General features: G+C 51.8%; 2 protein-coding genes across 2 annotated transcripts in view; both read right to left on the bottom strand.

The window, feature by feature from the left end:
* The window catches only part of LOC139802384 (thymosin beta-15A homolog), a 70,756-nt gene extending 53,215 nt beyond the window's left edge, over positions 1–17,541 (bottom strand). Inside the window, exon 1 of the mRNA XM_071757524.1 lies at positions 17,536–17,541. The gene's annotated coding sequence lies outside the window, so the exon portion shown is untranslated. The remainder of the gene's footprint in view (positions 1–17,535) is intronic.
* Positions 1–17,924, bottom strand: part of FRMPD3 (FERM and PDZ domain containing 3) — a 49,629-nt gene extending 31,705 nt beyond the window's left edge. Inside the window, exon 1 of the mRNA XM_071757500.1 lies at positions 17,533–17,924. The gene's annotated coding sequence lies outside the window, so the exon portion shown is untranslated. The remainder of the gene's footprint in view (positions 1–17,532) is intronic.
* Positions 17,925–18,803: the final 879 nt, after the last annotated feature.

Here is an 18,803-nt window from a genome sequence, read left to right as displayed (position 1 = left end):
GCTGCAAGCCTGCTACTGGGGAGTCTCCCAGCACCACTGGGATGGATCATGGCAGAGTGAAGCACAGACAGATGCCAATGTGCATGGCTGCGACCAGAAAGACAAAGTGTTGAACATACCCCTGTTTCTGTGCTTCTCATTACTTGTTCCTGACCAGAGTATTTAGCCTGCTTAAAAAAAAATAATAAAAATCTTTCGTGGCCTTTTGGCATCAGTTGTTTCCTCTGCTGGTATTTGACATATCATCCATCTAATGCAATGTGTCTGCATTTCTGCCACCAGCCAACAACATTTCTGCAAGTGTTGGCACCTGCTACAGAGTGAAGGAAGATGGTACGAGGGGCTGGAAGAGGACAGGAGCTTCCTGCAGCACCACACCAGCACCTGTGAAGCTTTGGGCTTGAGAGTATCACTGCCAATAAAGACAGCCCTGTGCCAGCCCTGATGCCCAGGTGACTTGTCCCCACAACCTTTAAGGGGACAGGGCCTGTCCCTGTACCTGCTGCCTTCTCTCCTATAGCAGGCAAGAGGGCTCTGAGCACCAGGTGTCTCCATGCAGTGTCAGGGATGCAGTGATGATTGTGGATAAGCTGTGCCCTGTGGTGTTGGGATATCACCACTGCAAGGTCCCCAGTGCCCAGCTGGTCTGGTACCTGTGGCTTTCCCCTGCCTCATTCTGTGGCACATGGTTGGAGAAACAAAACAGCGAGACCTAGGGAAGGGAGCTGCAGAGAAGCAGAAGGGTGCAGGCATCTTCTGGGGTATGGGGGAGTCCTGAACCCACCAGTGGTCCCAGTAGGGCTGTAGCACCTGCAGGTACAGGATGCAGAGCCAGCTCCATCACCAGGAGAGCACAGCTGTGGGGAAGTGCATGTGAGACCATCTCCCCTGAAACTGTCTACACACTGCCTCATTAGTTTCTCTGCTACTTCCATTGGCATTTTAAAGAACAACAACAACAAAATTACATGATTCAACCAATTTTCTCCAACTAGCATTATCAAAAGCCATTGTCTGAAAAGGGCTGAATGTAACACTGTCTCTGCACACCTGGCATGGCTGGGGAGAACGCCTGCTTTTTGCAAAGAGGGAGTCATCTGCCAAGAGGCAGCAGAGCCACGGAGCTGATGGCTTCCCAGAGGAAATCCTCCCATTTTGTACTCCCTATATCTGCCCACAGCAACTCCAGCCCTATCCAACAAGATTCCCACAGCACATGGACATGAGGATGACCTGTGGGGCTCAAAGCACTGGGCTGCCCCAGAGATGTGGCTGAGGTTGGTGAAATTGCTCTGGGGAAATGGAGGCAGGGGATTTGCTCACCAAGTCACAGCCAAGTGTGTGCCAAGTCCCAGACTACAGCTGCCCAACTAAAGCTGCTACATCCCCAGATGTACCTTTTTGTGTGCAATGTGGGAGTAGGTCTCACCCTCACTGCTCCCCACAGAGCCATGACCCTCCAGTGACCACCCAGGAACAACAGCATCTCACACAGGTTAATGTTGGAAAATGTTAGCAGGGAAATCTTTGCAGCTTAAATGGACGAAAAGAAAAGAAAATACCCTTAGCATCAGCTCAACCAGTCTGCTGTCTAGTGTTGAAGGAAAGAGGGCAATAAGGAGCTGGACACTGACAATAAAACTCCTTTACCAGGCTCCTAACCTGCTCCTCTCCTAGTAAGGCTTTGATGCTGCAGAAGCATTACCAGAAAATTAAATAAAAGAGGACCAGTGTCCTCTTAAGCAGGGCTTATCCACTCCTGGAGAAGTAATGAGCTCAGCAACAGGTATAAGATGCCTTCACAAGGCTGTGGCTCTGAATGTCCTTCTCACAGCAGCTCTCCCCACTGGGCTTGGGGCATGACACATGCTGACCAGGGATGAGAGCAAGAGGTTGGAGAAAACCACCACCAGAAGCAGCAGGCAACAGTCTCCCTAACTCTTAATTACAGCTTGGCTATACCCCAGGACTGCAGGAGATACTGCTTCCCTGAAGCCTGGTTTTCTCCCTTTGCTTTTAGTGCTGAAAGACCATCTCTGCTAGTGGGAAAAGCCACCAGAATAAACCAGTGCTAACGACCTGGGAGAAGCAATGGTCTTCATCTACCCAGGACACTCACACCATTTCCAGACACCTTTATACAGGATGGCACCAGGGGGAAACACTTTCTGCAGCTGAAGAAGGCTAAGGCCCAGGATGGGAAGTGGGTACAGAGGGACACTGTGCACAGACAGCATTACAGGGGTAGATGCCAGCTCTCCGCCCCCTTACTCTGTTGCAGTGAACACCCTGAGAACAAACAGAGCCTGTGGATTCCTGTCTCTCCTGCTGCAAAACCAGGCTCCTCCATCTGCCAGGCTGCAGTTGGTGAACGGGTTGTGAGGCATGTGGGATCCTGAGCACGTGTGGCAGTGACAGGAAACACTGGGGAATGGGCCAAGTGCTTTTATGGGGAGTATATGGCAGCTCCAGTCTCACATGCTGGTCTCCATCTCAGCTGCAGCCCACAGGGCTGTCGGGGCACACAGCAATTGATGGCAGGGACAAGAGAAGAGTGGGCAGGGCTGGCTGGCATGGGATCCACTATGATGTGCTACTCTGCTTCATCAGCCCTGCCCATCTGTTCCCAGCAAGAATCTTGTCACCTTGGAAGCCACCACTTGGACCACATTAACATGTCAGATGTCCCCAGCAAGGGTAAACAGATGCTGTACTTCCAGACCACTGTGAAGCTGCTCAGATGGGCAACTCATAGAGGCAGCATCTGATGGCCCAGTAATGGCTGCCTCTTTTCTGCTTGGCTCCACAGTCCTGCTATGGTTCTCCTGGCTGATCTGCAGGCTTTAGCTCACCATCCATGGGACTGGATTAAATGTCTTGGCCCCAGCTGTTGAGCAGTTCTCAGTGGTTGTGCTCCCAAGTGCTCCCAGGACCCCAAGCCCTGCTTGTGCAGGGAAGGAAGATACCTGGAAGGGTGTCTCAGCCCTGCATGGAAGGGGCCAGGGGAGGGTGCTGGGCAGCAGGGCAAGCAGCTGCCTCTGGGAAAGGGGGAAGAGGTGTGTGCTTGAAGCAGCATCACGAGGCCACAACTAGCACAGCTTTCCCCACCAACTGCACTGCTCCCTTGTGTTCCCTTGCGCTTTTTTTTTTCCTTTTTTTTCTTTTTTTTTCTTATCTCTAATTCATCTTTTTGACACGTTCAGTGGTGCTCCTCCAGATTGAAAACACTAGAGACAGAATTTCAGCCAAGGCAATTCTGGAGCTGAATCAAAGCTAAAATAACCTGTGCAGGGAGCAGCTGAGCTAAGACAACTTGGCAAGGGAGGTGCAGAGCAGCAGGGTGCCCTACCCCCCTCTGCAGCATTGACTGCCTGGCAGGACAGCATAAGGGACAGTGAGTTCCACCCATGAACTCAGTATGTCTCCATCTCCTCTGCTCACCTGCCATCCCATTCTGGCTCTGGTAGCACCACTTACCCTCTCCCATGGATGCAAACCCCCACCTCAGTGCAAAGCTGGCCCTCACAGCTGCAGCTGAGTAGGTACCTGCCTGCCTGCCATGCTAGCTCTGTGCTCTGCATAACAAACACCAGCTTTTACTTTCCTGACCTTACAGCCCTGCAGAACAACAAAAATCTTTCAGGCAGATTTTTTTTTCCCCCTGAAGACGCTTCTCTGCTGGTATGTGAAGGAGCTGGGAGGGATTGATGGACCAGCAGACAGACAGGTAGAGAGAGATGGATGATGATCCTATTTCTGCCATGCAAATATGGTATCTGGGCTCTTAACAAGGAACAAGACAATCCTCGGTGTGATTCAGCCTGGAAACACTGCTGCTTCCCAGCCCCACTGCAGGACCTGCGTGTCCCCATCACTCAGCCACCATCCAATGAAGAAGCAGCCCACAGCTGCTGGGCTGGTGCCCACCCCAAATGCACTTCATGGACAGGACAGTTAGAGCGAGGCAGCTTCTGATATGCAGACAGGCTGTGCATGCCAAAAGGGGGCTGATGCTCTGCAGAATGAGCTGTACGTGGCTGAGATGTTGCTTGGTCTCTGGCAGACCTCCTCAAAGCAGCTGTCAGAGTCTGTCTTGTTCCAGCTCCCTGACTCTCCAGACACACTGGTAATTCTGCTTTGCTGTGTATTTCCAGCTTGTCTGAAAGAGTTTGCAAACTGGGAGTCTCACTGCTCTTGGAGAACATCAAGAGCATCCAGTGGAGCAGAGAAATGGAAGGCATGGGACTGCAAGCATCCTTTGCCCCAGGCTTGTCCATGATGGCATCTTGTGCCTGACAGGGGGTCAGTGCTCTGTACAGGATGCTGCTCACATCCTGAATCACGTTCAGCAGGCTGGGGAAGGAAGGCAGCAATATATCCTCCTGTGTTTGATGTGTGAAACTCCACATCCAGCTCCAGAGTGGGGCTGGGCAAGAGCTGTCTCAAGTGCCATCTCTGTGTGAACCCCACATGAGCATCTCTAGTCCCTTCCTTCCTAAAACAGCTCTTTGGGCCTGGCAGGCATCAGTCACTACACCAGCCCCAAGGAGCTGATACCAGTCAGCAGCTGTATCCTGCAGAAGCTATGGCTCTCCCAAATGAGTACAAAACCCCTTACTGGGGCTGGGCAGGGCCGAGACCTGAGGCAGGGAAAGGCAATGCTTGTCTCCTACCATAGCCCTGAATCTTCTAAAGGAGGTGCTTGGCATCAACTCCTCAGACCAGGGGGATGTTAGACCCCCCCTCCTCTCTGCTCTCTCCCCAGCCAACTTCATCTGTCTAGAGGATACAGCCCTGTACCAATTCATGTGGGGCTGAGCACCTTCCTGGGGATGTGTGAATAAAACCACAGCTCTTCTCACTCCTTAAACACTGTTGGAGTTACCGGTGCTGCTTTGTTTACAAAAAATGCCATAGCGTGGAAGTCAAAGAGTGGCAGTTCTGTAGAAGGTCTGTCAGCTTCAGCTGTCCCAGGAGGAGCTGCCAAAGTGTCACCCAGCAATAGCTGACACTTGTTACAGCAGGGTGCCCTGCAACCTGCACTGCCATGGGGCTGCTGCACCCCTGCTGTGCCATGGCACCCAGAGACCCTGGTGTGTGGGACTGCTGCTTCCCCTCCACTACCCCTCTGGGCAGACCCCTAGCCAAAGAGCACTGGCTACCAGCACTTTTGTCACCTGTCCCCTTGCATCTCTTCTGCAGCAAGATATCCATGGGCTGCTGCTCATGGGCTGTGCAGACCACGGTGGAGATGAGACCAGGCTCAAATGACCAACAGTTGGCTGCAACTTGGGAACCTGGAGCTGAAGGGGAGTGAAGGGGGCCCTGTATGACAGCCCTGGGCCATCTCTCACCCACACTGCAACAGCCCTCCAGAAACACATCCCCACTGAGGAAGCTGATGGTGGCACAGAGAGCTTGGAATGAGGCAAGACACTTTCCCCACCAAACACTGGAGGAACTTGGCTGAGTTCTCTGGGATGTAGCCCTGCTTCTCATCCCTTCTCTTCCCACATGCTATCTGCTCCCATCTGTGCTCCTGAGCTGCTGTAGTGTGAAGTAAACAGATCTACCTAACAGCACTGCTGCTTTGCTTTCACTGAGGGGTACTGAAACAAACCCATTTTGTGGCACACAGAACCTGCTGCTGGGCAGTGGCTGAGCCTTGAAGGAGATGCAGCCCAGCCGAGCATGACAGCAGCAGCTTCCCTAAACCACCATATCCATCCACAACAGCCTCACGAGCATCTGGAAAGCATTGCAGAGTGAGGATCTACACTGCTCCTCATCTACAAATGAAACTACTGCCTGTGGTCTCCACAGCTGTCACCTTGGCACTTCTGGTGAATGACAATTCGTAGCCACTGACGAGAACACATCAGATGACTTTGTCTGTCCTGACTCACAAGAAGTGGGAGAAAGAGGTGAAGGTTGGCCTTGGGAGCTTGCTGTCCCTTCCTCTGCCTGCTCAGATGGATGCTTAAAAGCAGCAATCAGCTCCAGGAAGCTGTGAAGCTGGAATCAAGCATCACTGCTTGGACACCAGCTGGGCCATGGATAACACAACGGGCAGCTGCAGTCCTGCAAGACCAAGCCAGGAACACCTCTCCCTGACATTCCTAGTTTGGCCAAGAACATCAAAATCACCTCCCAGAGATGCAGATGAGGAGGCAACAGCCCCTATTACCTCCTGAGTGTGCTCTGGGATCAGCTTCTTCCATTTCCTACTTCAATGTCCAGATTAAAATCCTTAAGCTAGCCTAGAAAAAGGTAATAAAAACCACAACAATACTCAAAAGCTCTCAGCAGATGAGCCAGTTTGTCTTTAATACCTCTGGCTGCCAGCAGCTTGTTGTCATGGGGAAGATAGGAGGTACAAGCTCTGTCCTGAGGCTAGGATGAACATCCAGCTGGGAAAGCTGGGGGATTCCCAGGGCAAGGGCTGTGAGCAGACAGGTCAGGGGTTCGGCTTCAGCTCTGGGATTCAGTGATGTCTGCAGCAGTGGCCAAGTCACCACAGGAGGGGTATGTTTTCCATAGCAGCCCTATGCAGTGAAGAATGAAGGATGGAAAGCTACTAACCCAAAGGGCACCCTGGGAGAAGGTCAGTCAAAGAAACTCAACTCTCCCCTTTCAGAAAGCCATCTGCCAGGCAGAGGTGTCCTGGGAGGGAAGCGCATGCAAGACCTCAGGAAAGAGGAGCTGGGCTCCAGGCCCCATATCTCAGTGCTAAATCCATACAAACCAGCCTGTCCTCCTACCTGCTAAGTAGAGACAATACCATGCTCTCTGTAAGCATGGGAAGGGGTTGCAGTGAGGTTGGAGAGCAGCAGGCAGCTTTCCTAGCACCAGGAGAAGGTGGCTATCACAGACCTCTCTCCTTCCTGAACATGCTTGGGTGCTCTGGCACCCTCTTGGCACTCAGCTAGCCAGTTCCTCTGAGCAGCAGGAGGAAAGAAGCTTCCAGCCACACCTGACTGATGGCAGAGAGCTGCATGGGTGCTGGGGAGGAAGCTCACAAGCTTTCCATGCTTGTGGTCAATGACAAAACCAGTTATCTCCATTGCAACTAAAAAGGGGGAGAGAGACAGTCCCCTCTAATCCAGAGCATCTGCAAACCCTGGAGCCAGCACCTGTGGCAGAGGGAGGAGGAGCAGATCAGCTGGAGGCATTGCTCCCTGCCAGCCCATCACACACTGGGGTTGGGTTATGTAGCAGCACTTTAACAAGAGGTGGTACCACAAATCTGTGGGACAGAGATGAGATGCTCCTGAGTCCTTAGCCACTTTCTTACAGCACTTCAGCAGGGAAGACCAGGAGAGGGCCACAAGGGGTTATTAACCAGGCACCCCACTAATGGGAAAGAGAACTAATGGCATCATTCTTTGGGGACTGCAAAAACAATGTAACTCCCAATGTAAACAATGTAAAGCAGCAGTAAGCTTCCATAAAGGAAATAAATGGCAGGGCATAGACCAAGGCTGGATATGCACACAGGGAAATGCACACACCTGATCCACCCAGGGGTCTTCTCCCAACTGCTCCAAGATGAGCAGAGCACTCACTGCAGGCTATGCCACAGCTGGGCACCCCAGGGAACGGATCAGCTCCAAAAAGCTGAAATGGAGGCCTGATACATAAGTTCTTCAAGGCAGGGACCACATATTTTGTACCCTCTGCATCTTGTTCCAGTGCCCAGATGAAGAGCAAGCAGGGCAGCTGTGCCCTGAACCCAGCTCACCCCCAGCATTTGTAGGAGCAGGCTGGGAACCAGAGATGCCTTCAGTCCTGTCAGGCTTTATAGGCATTGCAGCTGAAACAATCCCCCAGATTTGTTAAAACGCTTATGATACAAGTGATGGCAGAAGGGTATCAGCTCCACCACGTCAGCTGCCCTTCCTACATTCTTTTAGCAGTGCTCCTTTTCATTACTCCAGTTAATATTACATGACTCTACCAAGAGCCCTTTTAGACTTGCAGCCTCCAAGTTGCTTGGAGACTGCTGCAGGGACCGAAAGCCACTGTTGGAAAGGCTCAGTGCCAGGCTGCTTCTTGGGGCTGCCAGCACTGGCAACCTGGCAGCACAGTCATGCTTTCCTCATATGTGCTGGGAGCCAGAGGAGGCAGAGATAAGATGAGATGAGATATGAGATGAGATGGGAGCAGCTCTAACATGCAATGGAGGTGAGAGCCAGGAAAGGCTCAGGGACCGTGGGGCTTGCCAGAAGACTCAGAAATGCCATGGCTACCTTTCAAATGTCCCCAGCCAGAGGGCAAGGGTGAGTTTCCAGACCAGTGTTCATGGGAAATGGGCTTGATCTCACAACATTTATTTGGCCAAATCTAGACATCAGATTCAATCATTAAGAAGTGAGAGAGAAGGCTTTACTTTACAGGCAAGTCTTGGGGAAGTCATTCATCGACACCCCTGTAATAATTGCATGAGTGATTAGGTATCTCTTCCAATTTATGGCTTACCATAAAATGCTGCTAGAGTTTTGGAGACAGTACTTTTTAAAAATACTGTTCAACAACAAAAAGCATCCTTCCTTGCAGAAATGGCAGCATAAGTATATTTATCCTTTGGCCAGGATTATGTGGTATACTTCCCTCTCTAATGGCTGTACAAACATATATACATCCCAGATTTACAGAAGATTTTCCATTGTTTGCTTTTTTAAATTTACATTATTTGTGAAATTTTCTATATAAAATGGAGATGGGCACCAAACCTTTCCTGTCAACCCATCTATCTGAATCCAGCACTCCTTCTACTCACACTGCTCCTGGCTCCCTGCAGTGTCAGTGCTCCAGGGGTGCCACAACTGCCTTTGGGATCCCATCTTTTAGCTCAGCGCTGCCAGGAAGGTCAAGGACCCCAGGGCCAGCTTGTCAGCGTGTTGAGGAGCTAAAGAAGGAGGGCTTTTGGACTCTGAGAGGGGTGGAACACAAATGGAAGGGTCTGTTCCCTCCCATTTCCTGCCCATCCTCTCCAAAGGTCATGCAGACCCCAGCCCCTCCTCTCTTTTTCTCTCTCTCCTGGCTGCGCTGCTGTTCCCCTGCGCTCCTTTACTCCCAGCTCCCCACCTGCTCTTCAGAGTCCAGATCTATCGGGTGCTGGGAAGAGCCCTGGAGCCCCCTCCTGAGTTGTCCCTGCTGCAAGGGGCCCTCAGGCACCCATCCCTGCTGTCAAGATCAGGGTGTGTATATATATTTGTATATATTTGTATTTTTGTTACTTTATCCCTTACATTATTGCCTTTCCCCTCTGCTAGTAAATCTGACTCCAATTGTTTTCAATTTCCAACTTCGAGTCTCCAGTCTTTATTCCCCTTTATTTTCCCTTTGTGGGAGGGTGAGGAATAGAGGGTAATTCTGTCCTTTTGTTTGTGGTCTGCCCAAACTGCTAAGCTGTGATACAGCTGAGTGCATGAATCTCCAAGAGAAGAAGGGAAGCAGGTTTTGCTAACACTGGTGGAATATATCTCCAACACCATCTTGCCTGACTCCTTCCTCCACTGTTCTGGTGAAGGACTGCCTTTTTTCTTCTTAAAAAAATAAAATACTGTGGAATTAGAAGTCTGATATGAATATGTAACAATACTGCTTTATTAATAGCAGCTGCATTATCAGTTCACTCCCTGCTATTGGCAGGAGATCAGGGATAATGTGTGGTTTGAAAACTAAACAGAAATGCAACCCTCAAAGGTGGCAGCAGCAGTGAGATAATTTCATTTCTTTTCCCGGTGATCAGGCCAGATGGACAGAAACATGATGGTCACCAGTGTACCACCATCCTCCTCCTGTCTGGTTGTGGGAGGTGGCATTGGTATGGCTCCATGGCATGGGCATCACAAAGCCATCTGCAAAAGAATTTGCAGCCAAGGCTCCCAGTACAAGCAGGAGGTGCCCCTTCAAGCTGGGGAACACAACAGCCAGCTTTAACCTCTGCAAATTGTGAGCATTTCATACAGAGCATCACACAAATCTCCCTGTTATGGGTAATAAACTCCATTTGTAGCCTGCTTTCCTTACTTCTCCCATCACCACCCTGGAGGCTTAAATGAAAACAAGATTACAAAGGAGATTGGATTGGACATATTTCTGGTGTGCTATTTTAGCTGTAAATTATGCCAGCTACATAAAACCCCAACTGTTCTTTCCTGAGATCCTTGCATAGATTGGCTTGCTAAGATCAGGCGATTAGGGATGTGCTGTGGGCAGGCATTGTCTTGAAAAACACTTACAGGGTCCAAACAGTAGTAAGATGCTATAGTGCTACATATATATTTATACACACACACATACACGTTTATACAAATCATAGAATTGCTCAGGCTGGAAAAGACCTTCAAGATTGAGTCCAGCCTCATCCTAACCCTTTTACTCTATTCCTGACAACCCACCATTAAACCATGTCCCCAAGCACCACATCCGGGGATGGAGACTCAACCACCTCCCTGGGGAGCCTGTTCCAGAAATGTATGAATTCTGTTCCAGAATATGTGTGTACACATGGGCATGACAGCATCCAACAACTTCCTATGCCTGTTGCTCAGCTAAAAAGTGATACAGACAGGTCATCCAAGACCCTATCATCCAGGCTTTAGACATTTCCCTCTGTGGATCAGCTGTGCCATTTCAGCTGCCTATACGAATGCAGCTGACACTTTCCTCAGCCTTAACTAATGCCAGCAGAGAGCAGAGCATCAGGCAGTGTGGTCTGAAACAAGGCTGGATGCAATGTATGGAACATGGGGCCACGCTCTGTCACAGAGTGAGCACGCACGTGTTAGCACATAGGGCCAGGCAAGGAAGGTTGCTGCTGGGGCAGCCACAGTGCTCCCAGCCCGAGGAAGGGCTCTGCTGCACCAGCCCGAAATGACCACAAAAAACCTGGCAAGAGGTTTAGCAATTCCTCACACGAGCATCCCTGCACCTTGGCCGTGCTCCACAGCCCTGGAGGACAGAGCAGCCAGGCTCCCAGCACACGATGCTGCTGCAGGGAGAGCCCAGCAGCACTGCCCAGAACAACAGCTTGGCTGGCACTGAACTTGAGCCCTCAGCCCCTCTCCTACAGTGCTACCAACACGCATCCCCCCCTGCACTGGGTGCTGCCTCCACATCGTGCTGCCTGTGCTGCAAAGGCACACAGTGTGCAGGCAGCAAAGCAACCTTGAGCAGAGTGCTCTGGCTGCTGCAAGCTCTGTGCCTCTGCTGAGGGACAGGAACGACTCAGCCCCAAGGAGACAAAGCTGGTGAAGTCCCTGAAGCCCACACGACCCCTCTTCCACCCACTCCCTATTACCTGGAGGTAGACAGCTCGGGAGCAGCAGCACACTTTGCCTTTCCATGAGCAGACATGGCAGTAAGCTGCACCCCCTGTCACAATCACACAATTCCAGCTTCTCAGAGCTGAGCCAGGTCCCACCATGCTTCCTATATGCATCTGCTCACAGCTCACACTGTGAGCTGGCAGGATGGGTCCATCCTATCCCATCCATCCTCCTCTCCAACCAGCTCCAGGCAATGCTACAACAGACTTTGCTTTGTACATCTTACCCAAGTCTCTCACATGAAGGGTCAGCAACCCTTGAGGAGAGCACACAATTTGTGAGCAGACATCAACATCTCTTTTCCTAAGGAAGGATACAGCATCCTACCTGCAAAAAAAGAGATGATGCAAGGTGGCAGAGGTGTTTGCATTGCTGTGTCACATATTAGGAAGGAAGGGGCAGAAGCTCAGGAGTGGTCAAGGCTGCACAGTAATGTTGGACAGACGCAGATGCACCCGAGGGTGCTTCACCTTGGTCTCCAGTGGGACCTGCATCTCACTCACGTGGACACACACACATCTCCACCTGTGACAAGCCAGCTCCGTGTGTCCCACTCTGCCTTTCACCCCTTCTATCTGGCAGGGGCCTTGTCTGCATGTGTATCTATCAGTACAAAATACAGGCTTCCTAGGCAATCAATAATGCTATTTAAGATATAAATCTCACTATCGACTCCCTGCTGAGGCCAGCTGCTGATTAATTTAAAGAAGAGAAAGAACATCAAGGGAGCTCAGAAGTGCTCCCTGTGCCACTGGGCATCAGTCCTGCATGTTCATGCTGTGCAGGATGGACTGGGCCAGGGGTGGATCTGTTTCCACACTACAACAACACAGGGGTGTGCAGGGACCCATCTTCTAAGGTGGATGCAACTCCATTGCCATACCCCTCTGAGATCTGAGAATGGTCTTAAACCCAGCAGGGACCACAAGGTACAGCTAGGCAGACATGCTGATTTTTACACAGCTGAGAATACGTGCACCCTTGTGGAAGAAAAGATCCATCTGTGAACACATATGAGCTCTCGCTGTCCCATACACAAATTGAAACTGGACACTGTGTTCCCTGAGTCCAGCTGTGGCTGTGCCAGATTTGAGGGTCCTCTACAATCCCACCCCCAACCTTGGTATTTTGATGATCACCTCAAACGGGTCAAAGGGACTTGCTGGCTGCCAAACCCTTGGGGCTCGTTCCTGGCTTCCATGTCACTTTCCTGTCTGCGGAAATCTCTGCTGTGGTCCATGTATGCCTTCCCCAAACCACCTCTGGCCTTCCAGATCAAAAGGACAGTTGTCCTTTCCAGTCATGTCCCAGAGCTCAGCTTCCCTCTCTCTCTCAGCATGCAGGTCAGCTCCCGTGGTTTCAGGCAGTGAAGCAACACACGAAGGTGGTTGGTGCTAACAGCACCTTATCACAGAAGCACAGAATCAACACAGTTGGAAAAGACCTGTAAGATCACCATGTCCAACTGTCAATGTTCCCCCCGAATAAAATATATATATCAATATCTCTATAACCCACTAGAACATGTCCTTCATCTACAGATGAAGTGCTTCATCTACTAAAATGCATCTACTGCATTTTAAATGCCTCCAGGGATGGTGGCTCCACCACCTCCCTGAGCAGCCTGTTCTAGTACCTAAATATCTCTCAGTGAAGAATTTCTTCCTCAGATCAAGTCTAAATCTCCCCTGGTGCAACTTCAGGCCAATTCCTTTAGTCCTATCATTATTCACTTGAGAGAGAGGCCAGGACCCACCTCCTTACAACCTCATTTCAGATACTTGTAGAGTGCAGCAAGGTCTCCTCTCAGCCTCCTCTTCTTGAAAGTAAATTCCCAGCTCTCTCAGCCTCTCCTCACAGGACTTGTTCTCCAGACCCTTCATCACCAAGCCAGGGAGGATGCACTGAGACACCCCAAAGGAATCAAGGGGGATTCACCTAAGAGGGTGACACGGCCAGCCCAGCTGAAGAGCCTCTGTGTGAATGGACAGAGCTTGGGCAACAAACAGGATGAATCAAGGGCCTCTGTGCTGCTGGAAAGCTGTGACTTAGTGGATATTACTGAAACTTGGTGGAATGATTCCCATGACTGGAATGCAGGGATAGATGGTTTCAAGCTCTTTAGGAAGGATAGGCAGGGTAGAAGGGGAGGAGGTGTTGCCCCCTGCATCAGTGACCAACTGGAATTGATGGAGCTCCACCTGGAGAAGGATGATGAACCAATTGAGTGAATATGGGTTAAGATTAAAGGGAAGAAGGGAGAAGGTGATGTTACAGTAGGGGTCTGCTACAGGCCACCTAGCCAGCAGAACCCAGCAGATGTGGCCCTCCATAGGCAGATAGAAGAGGCTTTGCATTCACAGGCCCTGGTCCTTGTGGGTGATTTCAACCACCCTGTCATCTGCTGGAGGGACAACACAGCAAGGCATCAGAAATCCAGGCTGTTCCTGGAATGCATAGATGATAACTTCCTTCTCCAAATGGTAGAGGAACCAGCAAGAAAAGGTGCTATGGTGGACCTTGTTCTCTCCAACAGGGAAGGGTTGGTGACCAATGTGAGGCTCAGGGACAACCATGGCTGCAGTGATCATGAATTTAAGATCCTCAGGGCATCTAGGAAGATGTATGCCAAGCTTACAGCCCTGACCTTTAGGCATGCAGACTTTGATCACTTCAGGGATCTGCTGGCCAAAGTACTGTGAGACCAAGGCCTAGAGGGAAGGGGAGCCCAGGACAAGCTGTTTAATATTCAAGATCACTCTTGGACACGCTGTCACACAAAAAGAAACCCTACAAGGAATGGAAGAACATCTAGAATGAGGGGCATACAAGGAAGCTGTCTGAGAAGCAAGAGATATGGTTAGAAAAGCTGAAGCTTAGTTAGAATTAAATCTAGCCAGGGAGATTAAGCAAAAATTTCTGTAGGTATATTAATGGCAAAAGGAGGACTAGGGAAGGTGTGGGCCCCCTCAGAAAGGAACAAGTGACAGATGAGCTGGTGACATGTAGAAGGCTGAGGTTCTCAATGATGTCTTTACCCCAGTCTTCACTGGCAAGGGCTCCAGCTCCACTCCCAAAGTCACAGAAAACAATGGCAAGGGTTGGAAGGAAGAACTGCCCATTGTAAGTGAAAATCAGGTTTGTGACCATCTGAGGAACCTGAAAGTGTACAAGGACTCAACAGGATACACTCACAGGGTTGCTAAACTGTTGTCAATTATATTCCAAAAGTCATGTCAGTCCAGTGAAGTCCCCACTGACTGGAAAAGGGGACACATAACCCCCATTTTCAAGAAGGGAAAGAAGGAGGATCCAGGGAACTATAGGCCAGTCAGTCTAACCTCTGTGCCTGGTAAGATCATGGAGCAGATCCTCCTGGAGGCACTGCTGAAGCAGAAGAATAATGTAGAGGTGATTTGGTATAATCAACCCAGCTTCACCAAGGGCAAATCATGCCTGATAAACCTTGTGGACTTCTATGAAAACGTCACAACATCAATAGACAAGGGAAAAGCAACCAACATCATTTACCTGGACCTGAGTAAAGCCTTCGACACAGTCTTACACGACATCCTGGTCTCCAAGCTGTTAGAACATGGGTTTGATGGATGGACCACTCTGTGGATTAAGAACTGGCTTGATGGACACATCCAAAGAGTGGCTGTCAATGTGTCCATGTCCAAGTGTAGGCCTGTGATAAGTGGAGTCCCTCAAGGATCAGTGTTGGGACTGGTCCTGTTTAACATCTTTGTTGGTGACATGGATGGTGGCATTGAGTGCACCCTCAGCCAGTTTGCTGATGACACCAAACTGTGTGGTGTGGCTGACACACTGGAGGGAGAGGAAGCCATCAAGAGGGACCAATGACTGGCTTGAGAGCAGCCCTGAAGAAAAGGACTTGGGAGTGCTGATGGACAAGAAGTTCAACATGAGCTGTCAGTGTACACTTGCAACCAGAAAGCCAACCAGATCCTTGGCTCCATCAAGAGAAGTGTGGCCAGCAGGTCAAGGGAAGTGATTTTTCCCCTCTGCTCTCGTGAGACCCCACCTGGAGTCCTGCGTCCAGTTCTGGAGCCTCTGTCACAGGAAAGACATGGATGTGCTGGGATGTGCCATGGGATAAGGAACTTCACACTAGTACAAGCTGCAATAGCCAGGGCTGCTGCAGGGACAACCCCCAGTGCCAGAACCCTGGGAAGAGGCAGACGTGCTCTGCCCATGGGACATCAGTGGCTCAGTGCTACCCCATGCTAGAGCACCCAGGCAGCAGCACCCCATTCCCCCTTCATGGGTGGGTCCCACAGGGGCTGCCTGCAATGATGCTGAAGTCGGGGCTTCAAAGCACTTCTGCAGTGCAAGGGTGACAATCGCCATGCCAACCAAGCAGGCATTTAGCACACTGAGCTGACCCACACCAGGCTGTCCCGGGGGGCTGCTTCCCCTCCTGGGCTCCTGCAGCAGCACTGCCCAGCCCGAGGACCTCAGTGGCTCTTGGTCAATCACCTCAACCATGCAACAGGCACCCCCGGGTGCAGGCAACCCTGGAGCCTGCAGCCCCACACCGTCACACCCCAGCTCCAGCCGGCAGCTGTTGACAGATGTGAGCGCCGGCTCTTTCATCCCCTGGGTAGGGACAGCGGCGCTGGGAGGCGAAACAGCGTGACTGCATGGCAGGGATTCAGCGAGCAGGCAGAGCAGGAGGATGCAGGCTCAGCCGTGCATCCCTGCTCAGAGGCACAGGGAGAGGGCACTATCAGAGCAAGCAGTGACAGGCTGGGGGGCAGGAGCGGACAGAGTGGGAGAAGAAAGAGAAGTACCTTATTAAAAAAAAATTAAAAAATTAAAAAAAAAAAAAAGGAAGTTTTTTGCTGCTGCTCAGGTGTGCCTTGAACTCCTTGCTACAGGACAACATTCATGCCAGCAGCTCATGCCTGGGATGAATACTGACTGCTGCCAGGCAGAGAGAAGCAGTCTTCCTGGGTGTCTGCTCAGAACCGAGCCAGTGCCAGCATTCAAGGGTTGGACTTGATGATCCCTTCCAACCCAGCCGATTTTATGATTCCCCAGCCCTTTAGCACCTGACTCCACCCAGAGACCAGCCACATGCTAAGTCTCCCTCATGCCTGGCCCAGAACCTCTCTTGCCTTCGAGGCCGTCTTGTGGCCAGCAAGGCTCTCTCAAACTAGAGCACACACCCCAGCCTGCTCTGGTGCAAACGAGCTTTTCTCTCCACCCTTCTCTTGCAGATATGGAAGACTAAGGAAAGGTGGAAGGTGGTACACAGCTCACTGGTTGTCTTTAAGGAAGAGAAACATACAAGTCCTTTCACATTTCTTCTGCCCAAAAGCAAGTCCTGCTGCTAACAAAGATGGAAACTCACCCCATTCAAACAGCTCTAGAACAGCAAAATGAAAAAAAACCAAACCAACAAAACAGAACAAAAAAGACTCAAGTGACAAGCCAAGTGCATTTGTCTCTGTGATTTCTAGTCAGTCACATTCTGTGATAATTGCCAGGATATTGGACTAACAGCAAGAACTGCATCTCCCAGGAGCATGCCAAGGTGACCTGGGGGGCAGCGGTGGGGCTCCTTGCCCTGCACCTCGCCTTCTCTGTGCAGCCTGGCCCTGCCTGCGGGCTCTGGAATGGGGAAAGACATCTCAGGTAAGCTTGGCAGCACTGATCCGATTCAGGACAAACCCCTCAAACCAGATTCCTCCTCCTGTGCATGATGTTCCTCCTGCAGATACTCTGTCCAGGGGCCTCCGAGGCTCCAAAAGCAGGATGACTGGGAAGGGGGATACTCCATCATCACTCTAGTGCCTACAGAAGGCCACACACGTCTCCAGCTGACACTGTGGCATGGGCTCTCACAGGTGGACGAGACAGAGCTCTGCTCCAGCATCTCCATGCTACCGGCAACAGGGAGCTGGGCATCCCTCTCGACACACCGTGGGTAACACGGAGCTGCCTGGCATTAGGCTGCTGGAAAGTGCAGGGAAGCAATGGCAGGCCTCCTGCCTCCTCCCCATCACCTCTCCCCAGCCAGCGCATCCCCCGGAGAAGCCGCCACCTAACTCCCGCGAACTGGCAGCTGCTCAGACGGAGAGCATGACGGACGGGTCTCCCCGCCGCCGTGCCCCGCAGGATCCCAGCAGGCACTTCTCGCCCCCCCCCCCCCGGGACAAGGGCTCACCTGGGTCCCGCCGCCGCCGCTCCCTCCGTGCCCTGCGGTGCCTCAGACGGGCGGCGCGGCGGGCGGCGCGGCGCGGCGGGCGGGCAGGGCAGGGCAAGGCACCCGCAGCCCCCCGCCGCCCCCATGGTTCGCCGCCGTCGCCTTCAGCGGTCGGCCGGGTCCCGCCGCACCCGCACCGCAGCGCCCACCCCCGCCATGCCGGCCCGGCCCGGCGCTGCCCGCTCCCCCAGGCCGGACACCGGCGGCCAACGCTGTGCGCGGCTCGGCGGGGCGGGGCGGGACACGGGGCGGGGTCCGCCGCTTCCTCCCGCCCCGCCGGGGGGCTGCGGGTATTGCTCCCCGTTGCTTTCCACGCTCGCCCGGGCTGTCACCCTCGGTGGGTACCGGAGGACCATCGGCGGTCACCGGACGAGCCTCTGGCGCACCTCCTCTCGCCCCCTGCAGCGTGCGCAGCTCCTTGCCGCCAGCTCCATCCCCAGACGAAGAATCTCTCCGGCCCCTCCTGCTGCTTTGCCTCCTCCAACCCCGCACCTCTGCAGACAGCCCAGGCATGCCCGCAGGGAGAGCGGCGGGCAACCTCTGCTCTCCTCCCTTTCCCCTTCTAAGCGGCCTGGGTGTCTTTCCCACTGCTGCTGTGTGCTCAGCCAGGTTCGCTACTCGCCCCCCAAGGGCCCCCCAGCACCCGGCTGCAGCAGCACCTGTGCCTTCCCCGAGCACCGGGCTCTTCCAGGGTCCCTGCTGTGCCTTCTACCCCTGAAAGTCCCTCTGGCACTTTTCCTTTAAAGCCACTTGCCGTTTTGTCATCAGCTCAGTCATTATCATGGTATCATTAGAGGTTTCTGCAGTGCTCCATCATTTTTTGGGTCTGCCGTTTTTTCCTTTGTTTTTTTGTTTTTTGTGTTTTTTTTTTTCCCCCCCTTTTCTTTTTTGTCTTTTTGTTTTGTTTTCTTTTGGTTTTCCTTTGTGGGTTTTGTTTGGTTGTTTGTTTTTGTCTGGTTTGGGATTTTTGATGGGCTTTTTTGGTTTGTTTTGTTTTGATAGGGAAATGAGGGCTGGGAGGAAGGTTACCATGGATTTCAAGTACACTATTAGCTGGCTTACATCCTCAGGAAAAATGTTAATAGATTTGCAAGCCACGAATACCTCCTTTGAAAATCTGACTGCCTTTGATTACATCATTTTCCAGATCTCCTGTTCTGTTCTTTATCAGACCTGTGGGCAACTCATTTGCTCTGTACAGAAGCTGGACCTGCCTATAGTTTGCTGGCTCT

This window comes from Heliangelus exortis, chromosome 14, assembly GCF_036169615.1.
Source record: "Heliangelus exortis chromosome 14, bHelExo1.hap1, whole genome shotgun sequence".
NCBI classification, from domain to species: Eukaryota; Metazoa; Chordata; class Aves; order Apodiformes; family Trochilidae; genus Heliangelus; species Heliangelus exortis.
Note: the sequence above shows the minus strand (reverse complement) of the source record. Positions and strands in the feature narration are given on the sequence as shown.